At 40.7% G+C, this 23,061-nt stretch overlaps 1 pseudogene; it reads right to left on the bottom strand.

Annotated features, from left to right (window-relative positions):
• LOC109947392 overlaps window positions 1-19,212 on the bottom strand; it is a 25,751-nt pseudogene extending 6,539 nt beyond the window's left edge.

The raw sequence follows: 23,061 nt of genomic DNA, 5'->3' as shown, positions 1-23,061 counted from the left end.
CAGCATTGATTTTCTTAGCAGCATGCAGTCAACTCTTAGCTGTTTCATGTGATGAACATCTTTAAACCTGGAATGGAAAATACCACACCACTTTCGCTGGCACACCCTCTTTCAAGATTGAATCTTTGCCTTCCTTCCACCTTGAGATACCACAAGTAGGACAATTAGTTGAATCCTCATACTCCTTCCTATACAAGATGCAATCATTGGGGCATGCGTGCATTTTCTCATAACTCAGCCCCAATGCACACAAAGTCTTTTTAGCCTCATACATAGAGGTTGGTATTGTATTTCCTTCTGGAAGCAAATCGCCTTGAAGTATCAATAATTCTGTAAAACAGACATCACTCATCCCATGTTTTGCCTTCAAATTATACAACTTCACTAATGCCGATAACTTCGTATACTTTCTACAACCAGGGTACACTGGTTGATCTCCATCCCCAATCACATTGGCAAACTCATACGGATCGGAACCAAAATCACCAAAATCATTATCATCCATATCAATTTCTTCAGACACAAAACTGAACCTACTATGGCCATCATCTTCTTCAACATTTCTACTAGCATTAGTAGTTGCTTCCCAAGGTTCTCCGTGAAATGTCCAATTCTTATAGCTTTGGTCAATTCCATTAAAGTATACGTGATCTCTTATAATTCCAACCCCAAACAACTTCAAATTAACACATTTAACACATGGACAACGGATATGTGTTGTAGTTAGAAGATTTTCTACAGCAAAGTTCAAAAATGCTTCCACCCCAAACTCATATGCCTTCGATCTTCTATCCGAGTGCATCCATGACTTATCCATCTCCGACACTATAACCTATTATCTATAATAAAGTGAAAATACAGGCAATGACCATCACTATAGCAGATTATACAAAGATCTAATAGCAAGTAATACACAACAGAGACGACGGATTTTAAACAAAAACAGACGTATTTGGCATATATAGACGACGGATTTTCAACAGACGTCGTCTAATATAAGTAATACAAACGACGGTTTATGAAAAAATGGTCGTGTATAAGTAATACAACGACGGTTTTTTCATAAACCGTCGTGTAATCGTCGTCGTATGCCTAAAAAGGCGTCGTGTCTCAGTTTATTTTCAAGAACCCAAAACCCATTAAGAACACAACATATATATGAAACCAAGCAAGAAACCAACATATACATGAAACCAAGCATGAAAACAATAAATCCATTCCCAATTCAACATAACATAGGGTGATTAAAAGATCCGACAAAATTAAATCCATTCCCAATTCAACATAACAGATAATGTAATCCATGAACCCATTAAACAGAAAATCCATGAACCCATACCTATAAGCACATTATTAACAGATCGCAAAGCATATACCTAAAACCCTTTAACAAAACAACCTAATATCATTCAATGAATTTACAAGGGGAAGATAGGGTTTGTACTTACAGGTTGGACGAGCTCACAGATTCGACGGAGCCTGGAGAGTGCAACTTTTAATTAGAGCAGAAGTGAGAGCGAAATGTTATGTTGCGCGAAATCTGAAAATTTTAGGGTTCAGGGTTAGAAGTATAAGAATAAGAGCCAAATCTAAAAATTTAGGTGGCGCGAAAATTTTTAGAGAGCGCGCTCTTTAAAACGTCGAAAGAAAAACCATGGCGAAAGTTCTACAAGAACCGACGTAAATGTAATATTCCACGACGGAAACACTGAACGTAACGCCGTTTATTTTGACGCTTCATTTTTCGGATTAATTTTAAATTTATTTTGAATATTTTGATATAAAGACGACTGAAAAACCACGTCGGGGTTAAGAAATTGAAGACGTTGTAAATTATAATAGACGACTTACATATTAAAATGACGTCGTTTAAAGTATAAACCATGTCGGATATTTTACTGCACGACGTAACATATGTATTCCACGACTCAACCACCGTCGTTAAAAATTAATACCCTAAACCCTTAAAACTAAATTATATAATTTAAAATTTTAAGTTTATAAAAGGGTTTATGGTTTTACAGCCTAATATATACCCTATACTACCCAAAAATTATACTTTAAAAATAAACCCCAATAAATAACAACCCTAATCTCTAAACCCTAGACTCTAAACCCTAAACCATAAAACTAGAAGTGATTTTATGACTCATCAAAACTATTTTGTTTTGGATGGTCATTTTAAATTTTTGTTATTCAAAATGAATTTTTTCAAGGTTTAGGGGGAAGAAAATATATCAATGACTTCATAGGAGTTGACTTTGCATTTTTCTGATTTATTTTAAATTTATTTTGAATATTTTGATATAAAAATAATAAAATATTTTTATCACAACAACAAACCACGTCGGTGTTAATAAATTGTAGACGTTGTAAATTGTAATAGACGACTAAGTTGTTAAAATGACGTCGTTTAAATGAGAAACCATGGCGGATATTTAACTATCCGACGTAAAATATATATTCCACGACTTAACCGCTGTCGTTACAAAGTACTACCCTGAACCCTTAAGAAATTGAAGACGTTGTAAACCATAAACGACTCAATTGTTCAAAGAACGTCGTCTAAATATCCTTTTACGTCGGATTTGTTTAAAACGAAACAACAAAAAACGACGGTTTTTGACTTTATTAGGTCGTTGGAAAAGTATTACACGTCGGTTACGCAATTTGTATGTTTGTTTTTTTTTTTAATTTAAGAAAACCTCAACAAATTTTTACATTATATATTATAGACAAAATTTGTACATTATACATAAATATCAAGTGTTCAATAATTCCCCTATTCCAGGTGAAGGCAAACAAACTCTGCCCATTCATTCCGGACTTCATCAATTGCTTCTTGGGGGTATGGCGCTTCCTGTTTTCCCTTGGCATACTGCATAAACAATGACTATTAGGGTTTATAAATAAAAAGAAATTCAATCACAGACGACGATATTTTTCATAACCGACGTAGTATATCTATTCAACGACGGTAATTTTACATGACCGTCGTTGATAATACAAAAAACGACGTAAAATGTATGAAGGTAATTTCTTCTTACCTTCTTCTCAAACGCCAAGGAAAGATCCATGATGATGTCCCTCATGAAGCGCATCACATAATACCCACATTCGACATTGCTGGGTTGCTTTGGTGTGCCTGACAGAGTTTTCTAAATTACTGCTTTACGGCCTGATCTGGCTATGTGAGAATTATATATTTTTATAGCACTGTTCACGATCCTCTTCATCGACCACACGATTTCCGGGCAGAGGATCCAGAAAATAGACGGTTTCCCTCTTTGCTCTCACAATCAGCAAGATCCAATGACGGCTGCACAAAATTAATATAAAAACGACGGTTATTTACAAAAACGACGTATTATAATATTTCACACGACGAAATAAAGTAGCAATCGACGACATTATATATTTATCACGACGATAAATAACTACCGACGTGGTTAGTAGTTTCAAACGACTCAATAAAATAAAACACCGACGTGGTTAGTTTATACGCTGTCATTTATTGAAAATCATAAAAACAAAATCCTGTTAAGGAGACTAACCCTGGATTGTAAGGCATCATGAAAATCTGTTCACCATCAGTCTTCTGAAGTCGAGCTGCTACCAGTCGTGATCTGTCAGCTATTGTCCCAGAGTTGGCACTAACCGTAGCAGGGTCGATAAAGCCAACCATGCTGCACATATTTGCTTGTTTCAAAAGATCATGTAAGTACCTAAATATATAAAATAATATAAACAAGTCAGCACAAAAAAAACACACGACAGTTATGTATAACAAAATGACGTATTATAAAATTTCACACGACGTATTGAAATAGACAACGACGTTATAATATATTTATCACGACGGTACATACTAACGACGTGGTTAGTTATTTAAGACGACGCAATAAATAAACCAACGACGTATTATTTTAGAATGACAAACCTCATATATACAGCAATGACAGTAGCTCCTATTTCTTCCATGCCTGCAAATTGTGTAATATCTTCAGGCAGGACGAAGGTATCGCGTTCTTGACCAAACACCTCCTTATCAATTGTAAAGTGCAGGGTCTTATCCTGAGGCACGAGTGTCGTTTCCACATAACGACAAAGGGATTTTAAAGAAGATGGCGCCTCCATATTTGAATAATCAACAACTTTAATAATCTGTTTAAAGAAATAAAAAAAATGACGTGGTAATTCAATAAAAACGACGGTTTAAGGAATAAAACGTCGTCTGAAAAGAATTTAAACGACGGTGAAAAAACTGTCGTGGTGAATAATTTATTACGTCTTAAAAAAAATTCCGCCGTCTAAGTTGTAAACAAACGACGGTTTAAAGAAAAATATCGACGTCTGAAATTTTGAAAAACAAATAAAAAAGGCAAAGTTATGTGAACATACCTGGTCGTCATGCTTTTCTTCATCTTCTTTCTCCTTTTCATCTTCTTTTTCTTCTTTCTTCTCTTCATCTTTTTTTTCCTCATTTTTCTGTTTTAAGTAATAAAGAATGTAGAGAAATTAAAAAAATTAATTTCAAACGTCGTGGTAAGACAAAACACAAGACAGTATGTAAGAATTATGGACGTCTTAAATTATTAAACGATGGTAAATAGTAAACGTCGTGGGATTTATATATTACGTCGGGAATGACTAACACCGTCGTCTAAAAACCACAAAGTTTTAAAAATAACGACGTTTAATGGCGTGTAAAACAAGTAAACTAAATACGACGTGGTATTGAAATACAAACGACGGTTTATTTTTAAAATCGTCGTGGTATGTATTTCAAACGACGGTTTTATTAATAATAACGACGTCTAATAGTTTTTAAAAAAACAGAGAATTCAAAGTTCAGATATGTTACCTTTTCTTCCTGATGTTTCCCATTTTTGGCAGTATCATCCTCAAAATGTAGGGCTCTCACATCACCTCCAGAGCAGCTTGCTTTGTCAGACATTGGATTTTTGGGACTTTGGCTAATTCTTGGTTTAAGCATGCTTGGATCAAAATTGGGAATTAATTGGGAAAGCTGACTCAGGAAATGCTCCCTCTTAGCCTCTACCAATTGTTTGGTTCTAGCCTCCATCCTTAAAGCCTCTTCCCTTGCCTTAGCTTCCATCTTTTTATTCTCTTCTTGAAGGAGAACTCTTAAACTGTCCTTTAAACGGTCGTCAAAGCTCATCCTCTGGGGTTTGGGTAAATTGAAATATTGCCTTGGGGAAATCCCAGCACCTACACCTCTGACTCTGCTTGGATGCTCGGGGCCCAAAGCCATGGTCAGCACATCATTGCTGCCAGATACACTGACTTTGCCTTCCGAGACTTGTTTTTGCAATTCATCCTAAAACAAAGATATATAAAAAAGTAAGAACAAAAAACACACGACGGTTATTTATATACAAACGACGTATTATATAATTTCACACGACACAATAACATATAAATCGACGTTATTATAATTTATCACGACGGTAGTTATACCGACGTGGTTAGTTTTTTAAAACGACGAAATGAATAAACCACCGACGTCTTATGCTTTATTTACAGATAACAGAGGGATGATTCAATATTCACACCTTTAACGACCTTGTTTAAAACATTTCGACGTAGTAATTTAATACAAACGACGCGAAAATGAACCACCGACATCTTATGCTATAATTACAGAAAACAGAGTAGTGATTCCTGATTTAGACCTTTAACGAAGTTTTTTAAAAAATTTCGACGTGGTAATATCATTCACACGATGCAAAATATAACATAAGACGTAATAAGAATTATTCACAGTTTAATAAAAATTTAAAACAGAGTGAGTAGGCTTACAATTAATTTTGCTTTCTCTGCCACCTTTGGATCCGGGATGTTACCATGTTTGTCCTGTCTAGCTCTCTTCCATAAGGTAGATCGATCAATTTCTACCCCAGGCATGGTTTCCTCCAATTGATCCTCCAAACCAGCATATCCTTTTCGAGACAATCGATGATTGTACTCAAGTTTCTCCCTAATCTGTGCATGTTGAGAATGCACAGACTCAAAATCTTTGGATAACCTTGAAGCTACAAAGGCATCCCATTGTGCTTTCTCTATGAATTTATATGTTTCAGGGGGTTGGCTTAATCTCTCCCTGTCATTGGTGTATGGAAGGATATAATGCCTCGTTAGTGTAGACTTGAAATCCTTCCATTTCTTGGCAGCAGAAGCTAACACAGAGTTCTTGCCCCCTTGACCTACCACAAAAGCAATGTCAACTGCTTCCCAAATCTACTCCTTTATATCCTTGGGGATTTGAGCCCATTTCATGTCCACAAGTGGAACTCTGGAGCGTGCCAACACACCAATGTAGGACTGCATCTCACTATGCTTGGCCAATTCCTTTCCCCCTTTTATTGTACTCAACAATTGGCCTGAGTTTCTGAAGTTTTCTCTTCACAACACGAGGCATTGTGCTCATACCTCGACCAGACTTTGAATCATCAGAGATTGTTGTCGTGCTGGTTGGTTCTGTCTCAGCAGATGATGAAGCAAACTTCATCTTCTTCGAAGACTTCTCTTGAGGAGTTACCATTCCAAGCTCCTTACCTCCATTTTTCTTGGAGCCAGAGTCCTTACTTTGGTCTTGAGAAACCATTTTTACAGACAAAACTGCAAGTGAAAATATTTCAGGAAAAGATTAAGAACACAAACGACGGTTATTAATAAAATACGACGTATGATATGATTTTAAACGACGCAATGAAATAATCTCAGACGTAATAAATGTTTAAAACCAAGGTAATTAAACAACGACGAAATAATATAAAATAAGACGTAATAATAACTTATTAAGTTGATATTTACCGGAAGACGTGATAATTAACTATAAACGACGAAATATTTATATAACGTCGTGGTATTGATGTTCACACGACGTCAATAGTAATATACCTTCGTCTATATAAGGATCCAAAACCCTTCTTTCTTTCTCTGTGAATGTTTGATTGCAGATTTGATTTTTCTGAACCATGGTTTTTGTTTTCTAATTTGATAAAATACAAGGCCAAGAAAGAAAGTTTTGGAATCTTATATAGACGACGGTATTTTAATATGACGTCGTGGTATTAACATTCACACGACGTAAAACAATAAGATACTGTCGTCTATATTAGATACCAACCCTACTTTCTTTTTCTTTATATTTTATCAAATTAGGGAAAAACAAAAACCATTGTTCAGAGAAATCAAACCTGCAATTAAACAAGCAAATAAAAAAAAAGACTATAATTTTAAAAACAACTTTGTCAATTTTCAGACGACGCTAGAACGACTGACGAACCGTCGTGGTCTACATATTTAACCACGTAAATAAGAAGCTACCGTCGTCTTATTTAGTTGAGGTAGTTGTCTTCAAAGTTGGAAACTTTCCCTTTTTGTCTGTATATTTTATCAAACTTGGAAAGAAGTAAAATGATTTTGGCCAGAAAAAAGGTAAAAAGATTTTTCAAACAAAAAATGTATGAGCATGCAAAACAGCAACCAAAATAGTGAAAATGAAAGCTTACCTTTTGCGTGCAATGAAAGCAAGAGGAAGACGATGTTTAAGTTCAGAGACGACGAAGAAGACGAGAGGAAGACGATGAGATACTCTGACAGTGCTCTGACAAGGAAAAAGTTTTCTCTGGGAGATTGAAATTTTTAATCGGGTTTGGAAACAGTGGTGTAAGTCAGGTAGACGAAAAGTTGCTTACATATAAAACCATTTCAAAAAAATAATACGGCGGTTACATATAGTGTTGTAGGTACCGTCGTAGTAAACTCAAAAATTAAAGTACATAAGTAATAACTCGCGTCATGGTAGATTATTTAACACGTCATTTTTATTAATGTACCGACGTGGATTTCTGTAATATACGTCGGTCATACCGACGTTGATTTTACAATTTAAACGTCGGTTTTTTTGTAAGGACCGCCGTTGGTTTTAAAAATTTATTCTATAAATTTGTCGCTTTCATTCATTTTCGGTTTACATTTAGGGTTCCAAGTTCTTCCTCTCTCAGAGACACTGTCTCTCACATCTCAAAGACAATAATTTGGATGTCTTTCTCAAAGAGAAATTGAGCTTACTCGCATCAAATCTATGTCCACAAGAAGAAGCTTGTCAACTAGCCTTCTCACTTCCTTGATCAAGCCTGATAGGACACTTAGTGCTTCTGAATACTCCTTGCTTTCCATCAAAAGAGATGCAAGCCTGGCCTCCACTCGCTGTCGAAGGAAAGTTCGCTCCTCTGCTTGATTTTCTTGGCTAAGAAGATCCGTCAGATTTGTGATAGCCTCTTCCTTTATCCGTAGAGCTTCAGAAGAAGAAGATGGGTTTCAAGAATGCGATAAAGAATAGAAATGGCTTCAGATGGCCTCTAAAGCATGAGCAATCGAATCAGTAGTTGCTGGGAGATATGATGAAGACATTGTCAATGCTTTGAACTATACAAGTCCTGCAGAAAGATAAAGGACCAAACTGTTAAAGAAACTGAAACAACGGCGGTTTCAGTTTAATATAACCGTCGTTGAAACAACGTCGTTGATTTGTTTTTTAAACGTCGTTAGGTATAATATAGCCGTCGTTGAAAATTGTCTCTCTGATTGCAAATTTGCAACAACGTTAGGTATAATATTTGTAGATACACAAACGCACACACATCATCAACTTCCAAAAAATTGTCTCTCTGATTGCAAATCTGTGTCATCTGTTAAGATTATGATGTGGAACAGAGTTCCATCTGGTAAGATTTCGTAACCCTTGGGATCTCAGAAAAATCTGATTATGTCGGCGGTTTTCTATATAAACCGTCGTGGTTATTTCAATTCTTGTCATTAAGTAGATTTACCGACGTAGGATAAGAAAATCAAAGAAAAAAATTGTTAACAAAAATTCTTATTAAGACGACGGTTTAAATTAAAGGTACGACGTATAAAATGAATAAATACGACGTTAAATTTTATAGTACGATTTAAAGATAACGTCGTAGAACTATACGAGAATGACGTCGATATATTTATATTTTCCGTCGTTGTACATTAATTTAATACGGCGATATTTTGTATTTTAAAGCCGTGGATTTGTTTGTAATTATACGGCGTCTTATACGAAAACCTCGTCGTGTTATTTAATGAGTAAAAACGGCGGCTTTTATTGAAATCGTCGTCTTTACTTTCTACGTCGGTCGATTCATAACTTCTGCCGTTCTTTGTTGGCTTTGATTTTACACTGCGGAAATCTGTTTCAAATAGACGTCGGTTGTTTAATTAGGTACGTCGTTGTTTTTGAACAGCCATTTGAATCTCCATTTTTTAGTTGTCTAAGGTGGTATTACACGACGGTGTTTTTAGAACCGTCGTCTTTTTAAAAACCACGACGGTTTTCACTTAGACCGTCGTTGTTTTCTAGTCGTCTTTTTCACTTTTTGTAGTAGTGTCAATAAAAAATGTTGAGGGCTAGAGATTTGATTTATGGGGTTGAAACACATGCCAGTAATCAAATATGCAGAAGCTCTTTTAAAAACGGTTTTAGCCATTCCAAAGTATGTTTTACAACCAATGACAAGTTTTGAACAGGGAAAGTGCCAACTACATTTTGTACATCAACAATAGGAAATACACAATCACCATACTATCTTTAACTATTAAAGTCTATTATTTGAATTGTTAATCATGATAAAGGAGTGCAATGAGGGCCTGTTTGGCACACATTCTAAGCTTGGACTGGCTTGGACTAACTTTTTATCCCATGTTGTGACATGGTTCTAGTTTTAGATGGGATTAACAATCCCAAGCCCACCAAGAACACGTCCGTAGGTGTGCTTCCAGAAACCCGTTTGTGAAGGGGGGACAAGATAATCCCCTCCTTTTCTTATTGCTCATGACTTCCTCCTCGCTCCGCATCTAGTCGTAAACTCGCAGCCAACACCTTGCACCCCACCACACCCCTCATCAAACCCATCACTTCCCACCTCTCGTCGCAACCATAACCTCCCACCCTCATAAATGGCAGACTCTCTCTCTCTCTCTCTCTCTCTCTCTCTCGCAAAATCCAAATTCAGGAAATAAATCAATTAACTCCGGCAATAACATGTTTTGGAGTTTCAGAATCCAAGCCTATGTCTATCGGATTAGACTTCCCATAAAAATAAATTTCTTTGTGGACCAATTGAAGCAAAACCAATGAGATAATTATAGCAAAGAACAATGGATCAAATAAATATGGGTTCTTTTTATTTTTTTTTTCATGCGTGAAAGGAATGAAGAAACAGAGTTGGGAATAAAATGAAACCAGTGGGAAAGTTAGGTAAAAGAGAAAAAGGAGAAGATGAAAATTGGGAATGGACTTTGGATTTTGGTTTGTGTTTCATGAAAGGAAAAGGAAAATGGGGAAAAGTGAAAGATTTCTCTTTGGAAAAGTAATTTTTTGATGTTGAAGAGAGGAGGTTGAAGAAAGAAATGGTGAACTAGGATGTGAGGTTTGGCTGTGTGATGGTGGGGCAGTGGGGTTGGTCTGGATGAGGGAGAAGTGGGGAGGGTTGACAGGGATGAGGAAGAAAGAAAAAAATAAAAAAATAAAAAACAGTCCCAATCCGGCTCCCAGTCCAGTATTTTACCAAACAGTCCTTAAGTATAGTCTATGCCAAGACAGTCATGAGTATCAAACGACCTAAGGGTTCTCTTCCAACTATAGAAAGGACCTTAACATTAAAAATAATAATAATAAAATTGAAAACACTTATTTTTAGTATGTTAATGAAATTATTATTATTATTATTGTAAGATCCCACATCAACCAACGGAGAGGGGGTGATGTGCCTTATATGTGCACACCCGCATCCATCTAGCACGAGGCCTTTTGGGAGCTCACTGACTTCGGAGTCGTAGGAACTCCGAAGTTAAGCGAGTTGGGGGCTTGAGCAATCCCAAGATGGGTGACCTACTGGGAAGTTGCTCGTGAGTTCCCAGAAACAAAACCGTGAGGGCAGAGAGGGGGGCCCAAAGCGGAAAATATCGTGCTACGGCGGAGCCGATCCCGAGATGTGACAATTTGGTATCAGAGCCACTCTGCCGTGTGGTGCGAGTGTGCCGACGAGGACGTCGGGCCCTTAAGGGGGGTGGATTGTAAGATCTCACATCAACCAACGGAGAGGGGGTGATGTGCCTTATATGTGCACACCCGCATCCATCTAGCACGAGGCTTTTTGGGAGCTCACTGACTTCAGAGTCGTAGGAACTCCGAAGTTAAGCGAGTTGGGGGCTTGAGCAATCCCAAGATGGGTGACCCACTGGAAAGTTGCTCGTGAGTTCCCAGAAACAAAACCGTGAGGGCAGAGAGGGAGGCCCAAAGCGGACAATATCGTGCTACGGCGGAGCCGATCCCGGGATGTGACAATTACTGAAAGGACCCGCCCCGGATTTTTCGAAACCCGAGGCAAACCCTTTGGAATTCTTGACATCACCCCGATGCCAGGCCCAGTTACTAAAGACCGAGACTTCCTGCCGAAATTTCGGCAGAGTCTCCCCTAAAAATTGGACATTTTCCAAAATTTCAACCTGCATAAAAACGCATTTAATATTCACAACTGGCAGCATGCACAATATAATTTCATGCAATCCACATAAATGGCCTTCGGTCTTCCAATAATTCTCAACCAACTACCAAACAATTCAAATATAAATTATGAATAACATTTATTCTGCGGCTGCACCTAATAAACTTAGGCTGCCTACGTACCCTCCTTGAGGGATCAAACCACACGTAGTTCTTCCATAAAACCCAATTTCACACATAGGCGATACCTTATTTCATTTCTCTGTATTTCACATAATCTCCCCATACGCCGGTACAACCAACGCCACGTATAGGGCCTGTCAACACGCCGGATAACCTACGCCACGTGCGACTACGCCATACTATCATAATATCTCCCCATACGCCGGTACAACCAACGCCACGGATGGGGTCTGTCTCAACGCCGGATAACCTACGCCACGCGAGACCTGCACATCATATCACATAACTCCCCATACGCCGGTACAACCAACGCCACGTATGGGGTCTGTCCCAACGCCGGATAACCTACGCCACGTGGGACCTCAACATCATATCACAAATCTCCCCATACGCCGGTACAACCAACGCCACGTATGGGGTCTGTCGACACGTCGGATAACCTACGCCACGTGCGACCTCAACACAATATCACAATATCTCCCCATACGCCGGTACTCCTACCCTAGGTATAACACCCTATTTGGAGCCACTTTTGTTCTTGGACCTACCCTAAAAAGTGGCCGAAAATGGCCGATCACGGTGGCCGAAGTTCGGCCGATTTTCAATTCGAAAATCGAGTGATCTAGAGGTAAAATCGATCAAAACCCAGCCAAACATCAGTTAGAGCATGAAAAATAGCTGAGAAACCATACCTTACTCGAACGATTTGGTTGAGAAACGAAGGAGATCGAGGAGCTTGAAGTTTCGACTGAAAACCGGCGGTTTTCTGCATTTTCCGGCCAGCACAGGCCGCGTCACCGGCGGGGAACGGTCGGGGAAGGAAGAGGACGTCGTCCTGGTAGTTTTAGTACCGGCCCCGTCCACAGTCGTGGTCGGTGGCCGGAGATACGAGGAGAGAGAGAGAGAGAGAGGGCCGACGGGAGAGGGAGAGAGGTCGCAGGAGAGAGAGAGAGAGAGAGAGAGAGAGAGAGAGAGAGAGAGAGAGAGAGAGAGAGAGAAATCTGAGTTTTATAAAAAATCTCATTTCAAAATATTTACGATTGTGCCACTGGGCTTCTTTTGACCATATATCTCTCGTTACAACTCCGATTCAAGCCCACTACGTGTCTATGAACTCGTCTCAGTACGACCTATCCAAAAATACTAGTCACTGCCCCAAAATCTCTCCGGTTAAAAATATGACCAAAATGCCCTTAAATAATTAAATAATTTAAATAAGGGCTAAATTTGGGGTCGGGGTGTTACAATCTACCCCCCTTATAAAAATTTCGTCCCCGAAATTTCCTACCTGTCACTCAAAGGGTTATGAGCATTGGGCCCGCATCTACCACTCGGGTTCCCCCAGCTCTTCCTTTGAAAGCTAAACGCTTCCATTTGTGATTTGATTCTCTTCTAGCTTCCCTACTAAAAGAAGATCCGTTTTCTTTGACTTCTTGATATTTTCCTTCTTTCTTTAGAATCGATAAGCAGCATTGCCAACACGATTCTTTGAGAGGAATGTCAGAAAGGATCATTTTTACCGAATTGTAATCATCATCTATCTCTCTCGACCATGATCCATTTCTGATTCCAATGAAAGATCTCTACTCAAACGTGCTCACGTGAGATGATACCCCTAAGTACTCTCTCCATCTCCATAGGTAGGATTACTCAATCCATCTGGGTCTCATCCTTGGATTTGACCACAGTATTCCCACCACACACGAGCCTTTTTCTGTAAAAGAATTAAGGCTATCGTAATCTCTTCTACACTTGTGATTTCGATTATACTAACGCCACCTTTCAGACCTTGGATCTCTTGATCCAAATGTCAGGGAGTTGCTCGTCCTAGAGAAAGGTTGTGCTCTTAGTATCTTCGACTCGGTGCTCTAGGCGCACAATCGAAAATTAGCAACATGTTCAGGCAATGGAGGATCCCTAGAAGCAGGTTGATCAACTCCCTATCCTCCCGCTTATGCGGACTCAACGAACAACTTTGGCATAGGAACATCCAACTGTACCATAAGTACAGGTGTTAGCCTATGCAAAACCTTCAGCCTCTATTCGAAATCTTCCGGAACTTCTGAAACAACCACTGTCTGTGGTAAAGCTCCAGCTCTTCTTATGCTCCGGCGGCCTATGTATCTTCCCTCTGTGAAATAATTTGACTTTTGTGACGTCCTCAACGTCGCAAATGTGCCATTCCGAGATGGAACCCATTTTGATCCCCACAATTTAAGGATGCACATAAGGTGCAGGGTCCACAGGAAATTGAACCTAGAGCTCTGATACCAACTGAAAGGACCCGCCCCGGATTTTTCGAAACCCGAGGCGAACCCTTTGGAATTCCTGACATCACCCCGATGCCAGGCCCACTTACTAAAGACCGAGACTTCCTGCCGAAATTTCGGCAGAGTCTCCCCTAAAAATTGGACATTTCCCAAAATTTCAACCTGCATAAAAACGCATTTAATATTCACAACTGGCAGCATGCACAATATAATTTCATGCAATCCACATAAATGGCCTTCGGCCTTCCAATAATTCTCAACCAACTACCAAACAATTCAAATATAAATTATGACTAACATTTATTCTGCGGCTGCACCTAATAACCTTAGGCTGCCTACGTTCCCTCCTTGAGGGATCAAGCCACACGTAGTTCTTCCATAAAACCCAATTCCACACATAGGCGATACCTTATTTCATTTCTCTGTATTTCACATAATCTCCCCATACACCGGTACAACCAACGCCACGTATGGGGCCTGTCAACACGCCGGATAACCTACGCCACGTGCGACCATGCCATACTATCATAATATCTCCCCATACGCCGGTACAACCAACGCCACGTATGGGGTCTGTCTCAACGCCGGATAACCTACGCCACGCGAGACCTGCACATCATATCACATAACTCCCCATACGCCGGTACAACCAACGCCACATATGGGGCCTGTCCCAACGCCGGATAACCTACGCCACGCGGGACCTCAACATCATATCACAAATCTCCCCATACGCCGGTACAACCAACGCCACGTATGGGGTCTGTCGACACGCCGGATAACCTACGCCACGTGCGACCTCAACACAATATCACAATATCACAATATCTCCCCATACGCCGGTACAACCAATGCCACGTATGGGGTCTGTCTCAACGCCGGATAACCTACGCCACGTGAGACCTAACTTTCACTTGGTGGTACTTGTAGTGAATCCAAAATCCGGGGAGGTACCTAAGGTAGTGCGTATAGCACTCCAAACTGACATTCTAGACTCTTTTGTACCCTTGTACCAACATATATAATTATAATTATATAAATTTATTCTAATATTATGTAACCCTCCACAATAGTCTAGCACCCGGTAATCCCCCTAGAAAGGTGAGATTACTCCGGGAGACTCACGGTCAACCAAGGGTCAAACTGTCCTAACCCTGGTCAAACGGACTTGCGGAGCCCACGACCTCCAATTTCCGATCCGAAGGTCCCTATGGGTTTTACAAGGTATAGGACACTCGTCCTGCAAGTTTGGTTCAGATCGGACGGTCGGATCGCTCACGATCGCACGATCTGACGGTTAATATAAAATATAAACTTTAAATTATTATTCGGAACATCTGGGGCTCCGATTCACAATCCGTGAATTCCTACACGATCCTAGAAAAATCTAGATTAACATATATTAAAGTTGGGACCATCCAACTTTAAGGACCCGCCCCGAATTTTCTCAAAACCCGAGATGAACCCTTTGGAATTCCTGACATCACCCCAATGCCAGGCCCACTTACTAAAAACCGAGACTTCCTGCCGAAATTTCGGCAGAGTCTCCCCTACAAATTGGACATTTCCCAAAATTTATACTTGCATAAAAACGCATTTAATAATCCCAACTGGCAGCATGCACAATATAATTTCATGCAATTCACACAAATGGCCTTCAGCCTTCCAATAATTCTTAACCAACTACCAAACATGCTAACAAAACAATTCATGCCTTAAACAAGGCAAACAATTCAAATCTAAATTATGACTAACATTTAGTCTGCGGCTGCGCCTAATAACCTTAGGCTGCCTACGTACCCTCCTTGAGGGATCAAGCCACACGTAGTTCTTCCAATAAAACTCAATTCCACACTTGGGCGATACCTTATTGCATTTCTCTTGATTTCATATAATCTCCTCATACGCCGGTACAACCAACGCCACGTATGGGGCCTGTCAACACGCCGGATAACCTACGCCACGTGCGACCATGCCATACTATCATAATATCTCCTCATACGCCGGTACAACCAACGCCACGTATGGGGTCTGTCTCAACGCCGGATAACCTACGCCACGCGAGACCTGCACATCATATCACATAACTCCCCATACGCCGGTACAACCAACGCCACGTATGGGGCCTGTCCCAACGCCGGATAACCTACGCCACGCGGGACCTCACTATCATATCACAAATCTCCCCATACGCCGGTACAACCAACGCCACGTATGGGGTCTGTCGACACGCCGGATAACCTACGCCACGTGCGACCTTAACACAATATCACATAACTCCCCTACGCCGGTACAACCAACGCCACGTATGGGGCCTGTCCCAACGCCGGATAACCTACGCCACGCGGGACCTCATTTTCACTTGGTGGTGCTTGTAGTGAATCCAAAATCCGGGGAGGTACTTAAAGTAGTGCGTATAGCACTCCAAACTGACATTCTAGACTCTTTTGTACCCTTGTACAAACATAATATAATTATAATTATATAAATTAATTCTAATATTGTGTAACCCTCCACAATAGTCTAGCACCCGATAATCTCCCCTGGAAAGGTAAGATTACTCCGGGAGACTCACGGTCAACCAAGGGTCAAACTACTCTAACCCTGGTCAAACGGACCTGCAGAACCCACGACCTCCAATTTTCGATTCGAAAGTCCCTATGGGTTCTACCAGGTATAGGACACTTGTCCTGCAAGTTTGGTTCACATCGGACAGTCGGATTTCTCACAATCGCACGATCTGACAATTAATATAAAATATAAACTGTAAAATTACTATTCGGAACATCCGGGGCTCCGATTCACAATCCGTGAATTCCTACACGATCCTAGAATTACCTAGACTAACATATATTAAATTTGGGACCATCCAAAGGTCCCAACCTATCGAACCCGGATAACGCACAATATGCGATTATCCGTTCGATAGTCAAACGACGTCCGAATTGAGATCCGCGAAATCCTACGCACTCGTGACAACCTAAGGATCTCATCGGAACACAGTGCTACTTTTTCCACCGTGCCCACGCGCCGCCACACGCGCGGCAGCGCGTGGTGCCCAAAGCGATAACGCTTCTCCAGAAAATCTCAAAACCACGGCTCCAAACTCCTACCCTAGGTATAACACCCTATTTGGAGCCACTTTTGTTCTTGGACCTACCCCAAAAAGTGGCCGGAAATGGCCGATCATGGCGGCCGAAGTTCGGCCGATCTTCAATTTGAAAATCGAGTTAGCTACGCTAAGAATCGATCTAATCCTACCCAACAGGCAGCTAGAGCATGAAAAATAGGTGAGAAACCATACCTTGCTCGTCGGATTTGGTGGCCGGAGGAGGGAGATCGACGGCGGCGAAAATCGGACGACGCCGGCCGCTTCTTCTCCATTTTCCGGCGAAACCACGGCGGCTGGAGGCGGGAGCTGGCTGGGGTTGGAAGAGGACGACGGCACGGTCATTTTGGTACCGGTCCCGTCGTCATCGGTGGCCGGAGGAGAGCACGGCCGGCCAAAACGTGGCCGGCTGTCGCGCGCGAGAGAGAGGAGAGAGAGAGAGGTCGCGCGGAGGAGAGAGAGAGAGAGAGAGAGAAAACCAGATTTTTATATAAAATCCCATTTCGAAATATTTACGATTGTGCCACTGGGCTTCTTTTGACCATAACTCTCTCGTTACAACTCCGATTCGAGCCCAATACATGTCTATGAACTCGTCTCAGTACGACCTATCCAAAAATACAAGTCACGACCAACGGTCCCAACCTATCGAACCCGGATAACGCACAATATGCGATCGTTCGTTCGATAGTCAAACGACGTCCGAATTGAGATCCGCGAAATCCTACGCACTCGTGACAACCTAAGGATCTCATCGAGACACAGTGCCGCTTTTTATACAGTGCCCACGCGCCGCCGCACGCGCCGGCAGCGCGTGGGTGTCCAAAGCGATAACGCTTCGCCGGAAAATCTCAAAACCACGGCTCCAAACTCCTACCCTAGGTATAACACCCTATTTGGAGCCACTTTTGTTCTTGGACCTACCCCCAAAAGTGGCCGGAAATGGTCGATCACGGCGGCCAATTTTCAATTCGAAAATCGAGTGATGTAGAGGTAAAATCATTCGAAACCCAGCCAACCATCAGTTAGAGCATGAAGAATAGCGGAGAAACCATACCTTACTCGAACGATTTGGTTGAGAAACGAAGGAGATCGAGGAGCTTGAAGTTTTGACTGAAAACCGGCGGTTTTCTGCATTTTCTGGCCAGCACAGGCCGTGTCGCCGGCGGGGAACGGTCGGGGAAGGGAGAGGGCGTCGTCCCGGTCGTTTTAGTACCGGCCCCGTCCACAGCCGTGGTCGGTGGCCGGAGATACGAGGAGAGAGAGAGAGAGAGAGAGAGAGAGAGAGAAATCTGAGTTTTATAAAAAAATCTCATTTCAAAATATTTACGATTGTGCCACTGGGCTTCTTTTGACCATATCTCTCTCGTTACAACTCCGATTCGAGCCCACTACGTGGCTATGAACTCGTCTCAGTACGACCTATCCAAAAATACTAGTCACTGCCCCAAACTCTCTCTGATTAAAAATATGACCAAAATGCCCTTAAATAATTAAATAATTTAAATAAGGGCTAAATTTGGGGTCGGGGTGTTACAATTATTATTATTATTTTAAAAGTAGGAATGAAATTACCCATGAGCTTGATTTTGCAAGACCATCCCTGCCAGATCTGCAACCTCTGCAAGTGCCTCCCTCCATGCCTTCACCTTCTGCAGCGGTTGAGTTTTTTCATGTCTAGCAAATGCCTTCGCAAGACTTCATGTCTGCTTCCTCACATGGGATGGATCCACGTCGTAGAAAACAGGTAAAACGACATGGTCATCTGAGGTCCTCTTGTGTTCAAGGATCATCACAAGCTCGTCGAGGCACCATCTGGACGATGCATAGTCTTTCGAGAACACAATAACAGAAGTTCGAGACTGTGTGATTGCTTTCTGCAGTTTGGCCTTAATATCTTCTCCTCTCTCAAGCTCATCGTCGTCTCGGAAAGTGTGAAATTGGGCATTGACCAAGGCTGTGTAGAGGTGGTCAGTAAAAGTCTTGCGAGTGTCTTCACCTCTGAAACTCAAGAACACGTGATAACGACAATGTCGACGAGCATTAGAAGAGGAGGTTTGCTGAGCTGCTCTCACAAGTGCCATGACTGAAGTGTGGTGAAGAAGAAACTGTCTGAATGACCAAATAAAAGGATAAAACATGCACTTAAAAATCAATTATTTTTATTCAAAGCACGTGAAATCAATATGACTTTTTGCGAGTGAGTAATTGCGGGGTGGGGGTAGAGGTTTTTCTGTGGTTTTAAGGTAAACAATGACAGTGACAAGTCCTTTCTTAATGACTAATGTTCACTTTTCAAGGACAAGTTGTTCACCTTCTTTGTTTTCCCAAGTAAAGAATGTAAAACCGTTAATAATTCGGTGTCTCTATCTAGCATGAGTGAAGTCTACATTCACTATTGTACTGTAAATTGGTGTTTGTAGGCGAAACTACGCAGTGGGCAACATTGGGCTGTAGTCTTGGTAGTGACAAAACGTACTTAAGATTTATGAAACTATCATATTGCATTTTTAATGTTTTTTTGTGTCATTTGTGATCCTCAAGATTAGTATGTGTGATCACAAATGGTCTATGTTGTTAGGTTCCGTCAAAAACTCCGTAAGTTTGCTGACGTGGCATATATATATATCACAAAACATCTCTGAGGTTGACGCACCGATCACGAATAGTCCGTATAAAAATTTTTAATTTTTAATTTTAAAATTCATAAAATTTTGGTTTTCTTTTTAAAATTTTTAAAAAATATATGTTGTATTTTAAATAATGTGACACTATATTTTTTTGGGAAATAGCTTAAAATGACACCCATTTCATAATTTTAATTAAAAATACCACCCCTTCCCAATTTTTGTACAACTATCACCTATAAATATAAAATTATTGTCCACTTATTGCTGATTTTTCACAAGTTCAGAAATTTTGGAGAGAAGAAGCTCACACAGCTCTCTCTCTCTCTCTGGCACAGCTCTCTTTCTCTTTGGTATCTGTCTATCACAGCTCTCTGTGTCTCTCTTGGCTCTCTCTATCTTGGCTCTCTCGCTCTTGGCTCTCTCTCTCTTGGATCTCTCTCTCTCTAGCACAACTCTCTGTCTCTCTCTTTGCTCTGTTTCTCATAGCGCAACTGTCTCTCTCTAGCTTCGTTATGTCTCTTTCTCCCCTATTCGATCTCTTGCTCTCTGTTTGGAATCGCGAACCCCTCCATTTAGCTATGTCTTCTGAATAGCTGCTTGCAACCTTGAAGCTCTAGTGGATTGCCGACCTCGAAAAGGTAGTGTTGATGGTTATTTTCTTAATATCAGTATTGTGTGAAATGGGTTATAGTTTGATTGTTTTGGTTTGTGTTAAATTCGTTTTGGCTTTAATTTATTTGGGTTAGGTTTGTTGAATATTCATGCTCATTCATCTGGGTTTGTACCAATTGCATTTAGATTGGTCTGGATATGTGAATCTTGAAACTTGGGATTTTCTATTTGATGTAGTAGATCTGTATAGTGTGATTCTGTTGTGTTCCTCTTATTTTACAGTCGTATTGCTGTTATATTGCCATTATATTGCCTATATATTGCTGTTATATTGTGGTTATATTGCTATTGTATTGTATGGTTATTGTGGTTATATTGTGTGAATGAAATGTTGTTTTGTCATGGTCAGCAATGGAGACAATTGTTATTCTCGTGTGCTACAATGAAAAATGGGTCACCTCGAAGAAGATGTGCAAATATGAAGGGGGTGACTCAAAAGGCTTAATAGTCCCACGGACCATCAAATTTGCTGAATTGTTGGACCGTGTGCATCAGATTGGTAATACAAACAGCAGGGAAGACAATGTTTGCTTAAAATTCTCAGTTTTGGTGGCCTCGAATGAGTGGAAGCACATAAAGATTGAGGACGATGATGATGTCAATTTTTTTATGAAGTACAATTTCGAGGTAACACCTTCAAAACTAGCTCCCTTACTCGTGAGTATAGAAGATAAAGGACTGACAAATGATGTAGTTCATAGTATGCATATCACGACAGATAGTAGTCAGATGGGTCATTCTTCAGTTGCCATTGTTGAAAGCAATTAAGTAACTTGGAATAATACAAATGTCACTGATGTGGGAGGTGAAGTAGGGACAGATTTTGTGGATATGATTGATTTTAGCGAGGTGGAGGAGATGCATGGTGGTGATAATAGTACTGAAAGAATTGAAGTGTCAGTGTACTCTGCCCCTCCTAATTTGGGCTGCTTCAACACAGCTGCCCAGTTGCCAATAATGCGTTTAGGAGGAGAATCTGAACCCACTCGTCAACATTATTGGAGTCAAATGGGTGAACAAAATCAGTACAATGCAGCCAGTGTAAATGATGAAGAAGCATATTTGGACAGCGGGTTTTCACGAAGTGATTGGAATCCGAAAATTACAGTTGGGCAAATTTTCTCTAGTAAGAAAGCATTGTTGACGGAGTTACGATTGACGACATTAAGAGGCCACTTTGAATTTAAGGTGCAATTCTCTCGCACTAAGAGGTAGCATGTGGTTTGTTGTCAACGTCCATGCCCATGGCGGGTCCGAGCATCGAGAATTGGAGAATACAGCTTCATGATTGTGAGGTGTACAACTGTCCATGAATGTGATTTGAGGTTCGTAAGTGACAAGCATCGTCAAGCAATCGCAGCACTTGTAGCCACTTCACTTAAAAGGAAGTTGAAGGATTCTCGGACAATATACACACCAAGTGACATTATGAGAGATGTGAAACACAACTTTGGTTGCACCATCCATTATTCGAAAGCTTGGAAAGCAAGGGAGTTAGCTCTATTGTCCATTAGAGGATTAGCGGAGGAGGCATATTATATCCTTCCAGCTTATTGCTATGAATTGGAGCGTATGAATCCCGGCACAAAAACACACATCCAAACTGATGAGAACAATCACTTTGTGTATTTATTTATGGCGGTTGGCACATGTATTAGAGGGTTCCGTTCTTCCATGCGCCCAGTGATAGCCGTGGATGCCACTTATTTAAAATCCAAGTACAAGGGTGTTATGTTTGTAGCAAATGCATTCGATGGTAATCGAAATATATATCCTCTTGCTTTTGGGATCGGGGATTTGGAGACGGATGCATCATGACATTGGTTTTTCACTAAACTTCATGAAGCCCTTGGTGAGTGTCCCAATCTTGTTATTATTTCTGATCGTAATGTTAGCGTAGAGAATGTGTGGAACAAAAATTTTCCAACTGCACAACATGGCATATGCTTTTATCATATGAAGGGGAACATGAAACGCACTTGCAAGTTTAAAAAGCGTGATCACGTACTTATGCACTTTGAGCAGGCTGCGAAATCTTATTCCATTGCTGAATTTGATTGTCATTTTCGCAAGATCAAGCGAAAGGAACATGTTGCTCAATATCTTGAAGAGGCAGGGTTACATAAGTGGTCTAGAGCTCACATGGATGGACGCCGCTACAATGAAATGACAACAAATATTGCGGAGTCAATCAACTCAGTCCTTAGGTTTGCAAGGATGCTGCCAGTGGTTCATTTGATAGGGGAAATTGTTAATCTCCTTGTGAAATGGTTCACCGAACGTCGTGAGTTGGCTTTGAATTGCACAACAACATTGTGCCCCAATTTTGGAGAGAAGAAGTTGAGGAACAGGTTGGAGGATGCTGCAAGGATGAATGTGGTTAAAGTAAAAAATGCACAGTTTAATGTTTTGGACGGTGATATGGACGGCCTCGTAGATTTGACGAACAATAGTTGTAGTTGTAGAAAGTTTCAGCTTAAGCAGCTACCTTGCAAGCATGTAGTTGCAGTTTGCCACTTCTTGAAAGTAAATGTATACGCAAAGGCTTCTCGGTATTACACTCGGAAAACCTGGATGGATGCTTATTCGGATAGCATCTACCCGGTACAACCTCACGGAATGTGGGATATT

Source organism: Prunus persica, chromosome G2, assembly GCF_000346465.2.
Source record: "Prunus persica cultivar Lovell chromosome G2, Prunus_persica_NCBIv2, whole genome shotgun sequence".
NCBI classification, from domain to species: domain Eukaryota; kingdom Viridiplantae; phylum Streptophyta; class Magnoliopsida; order Rosales; family Rosaceae; genus Prunus; species Prunus persica.
The sequence above is the reverse complement of the archived record's forward strand: the minus strand, read 5'-3'. Positions and strand labels throughout refer to the sequence as shown.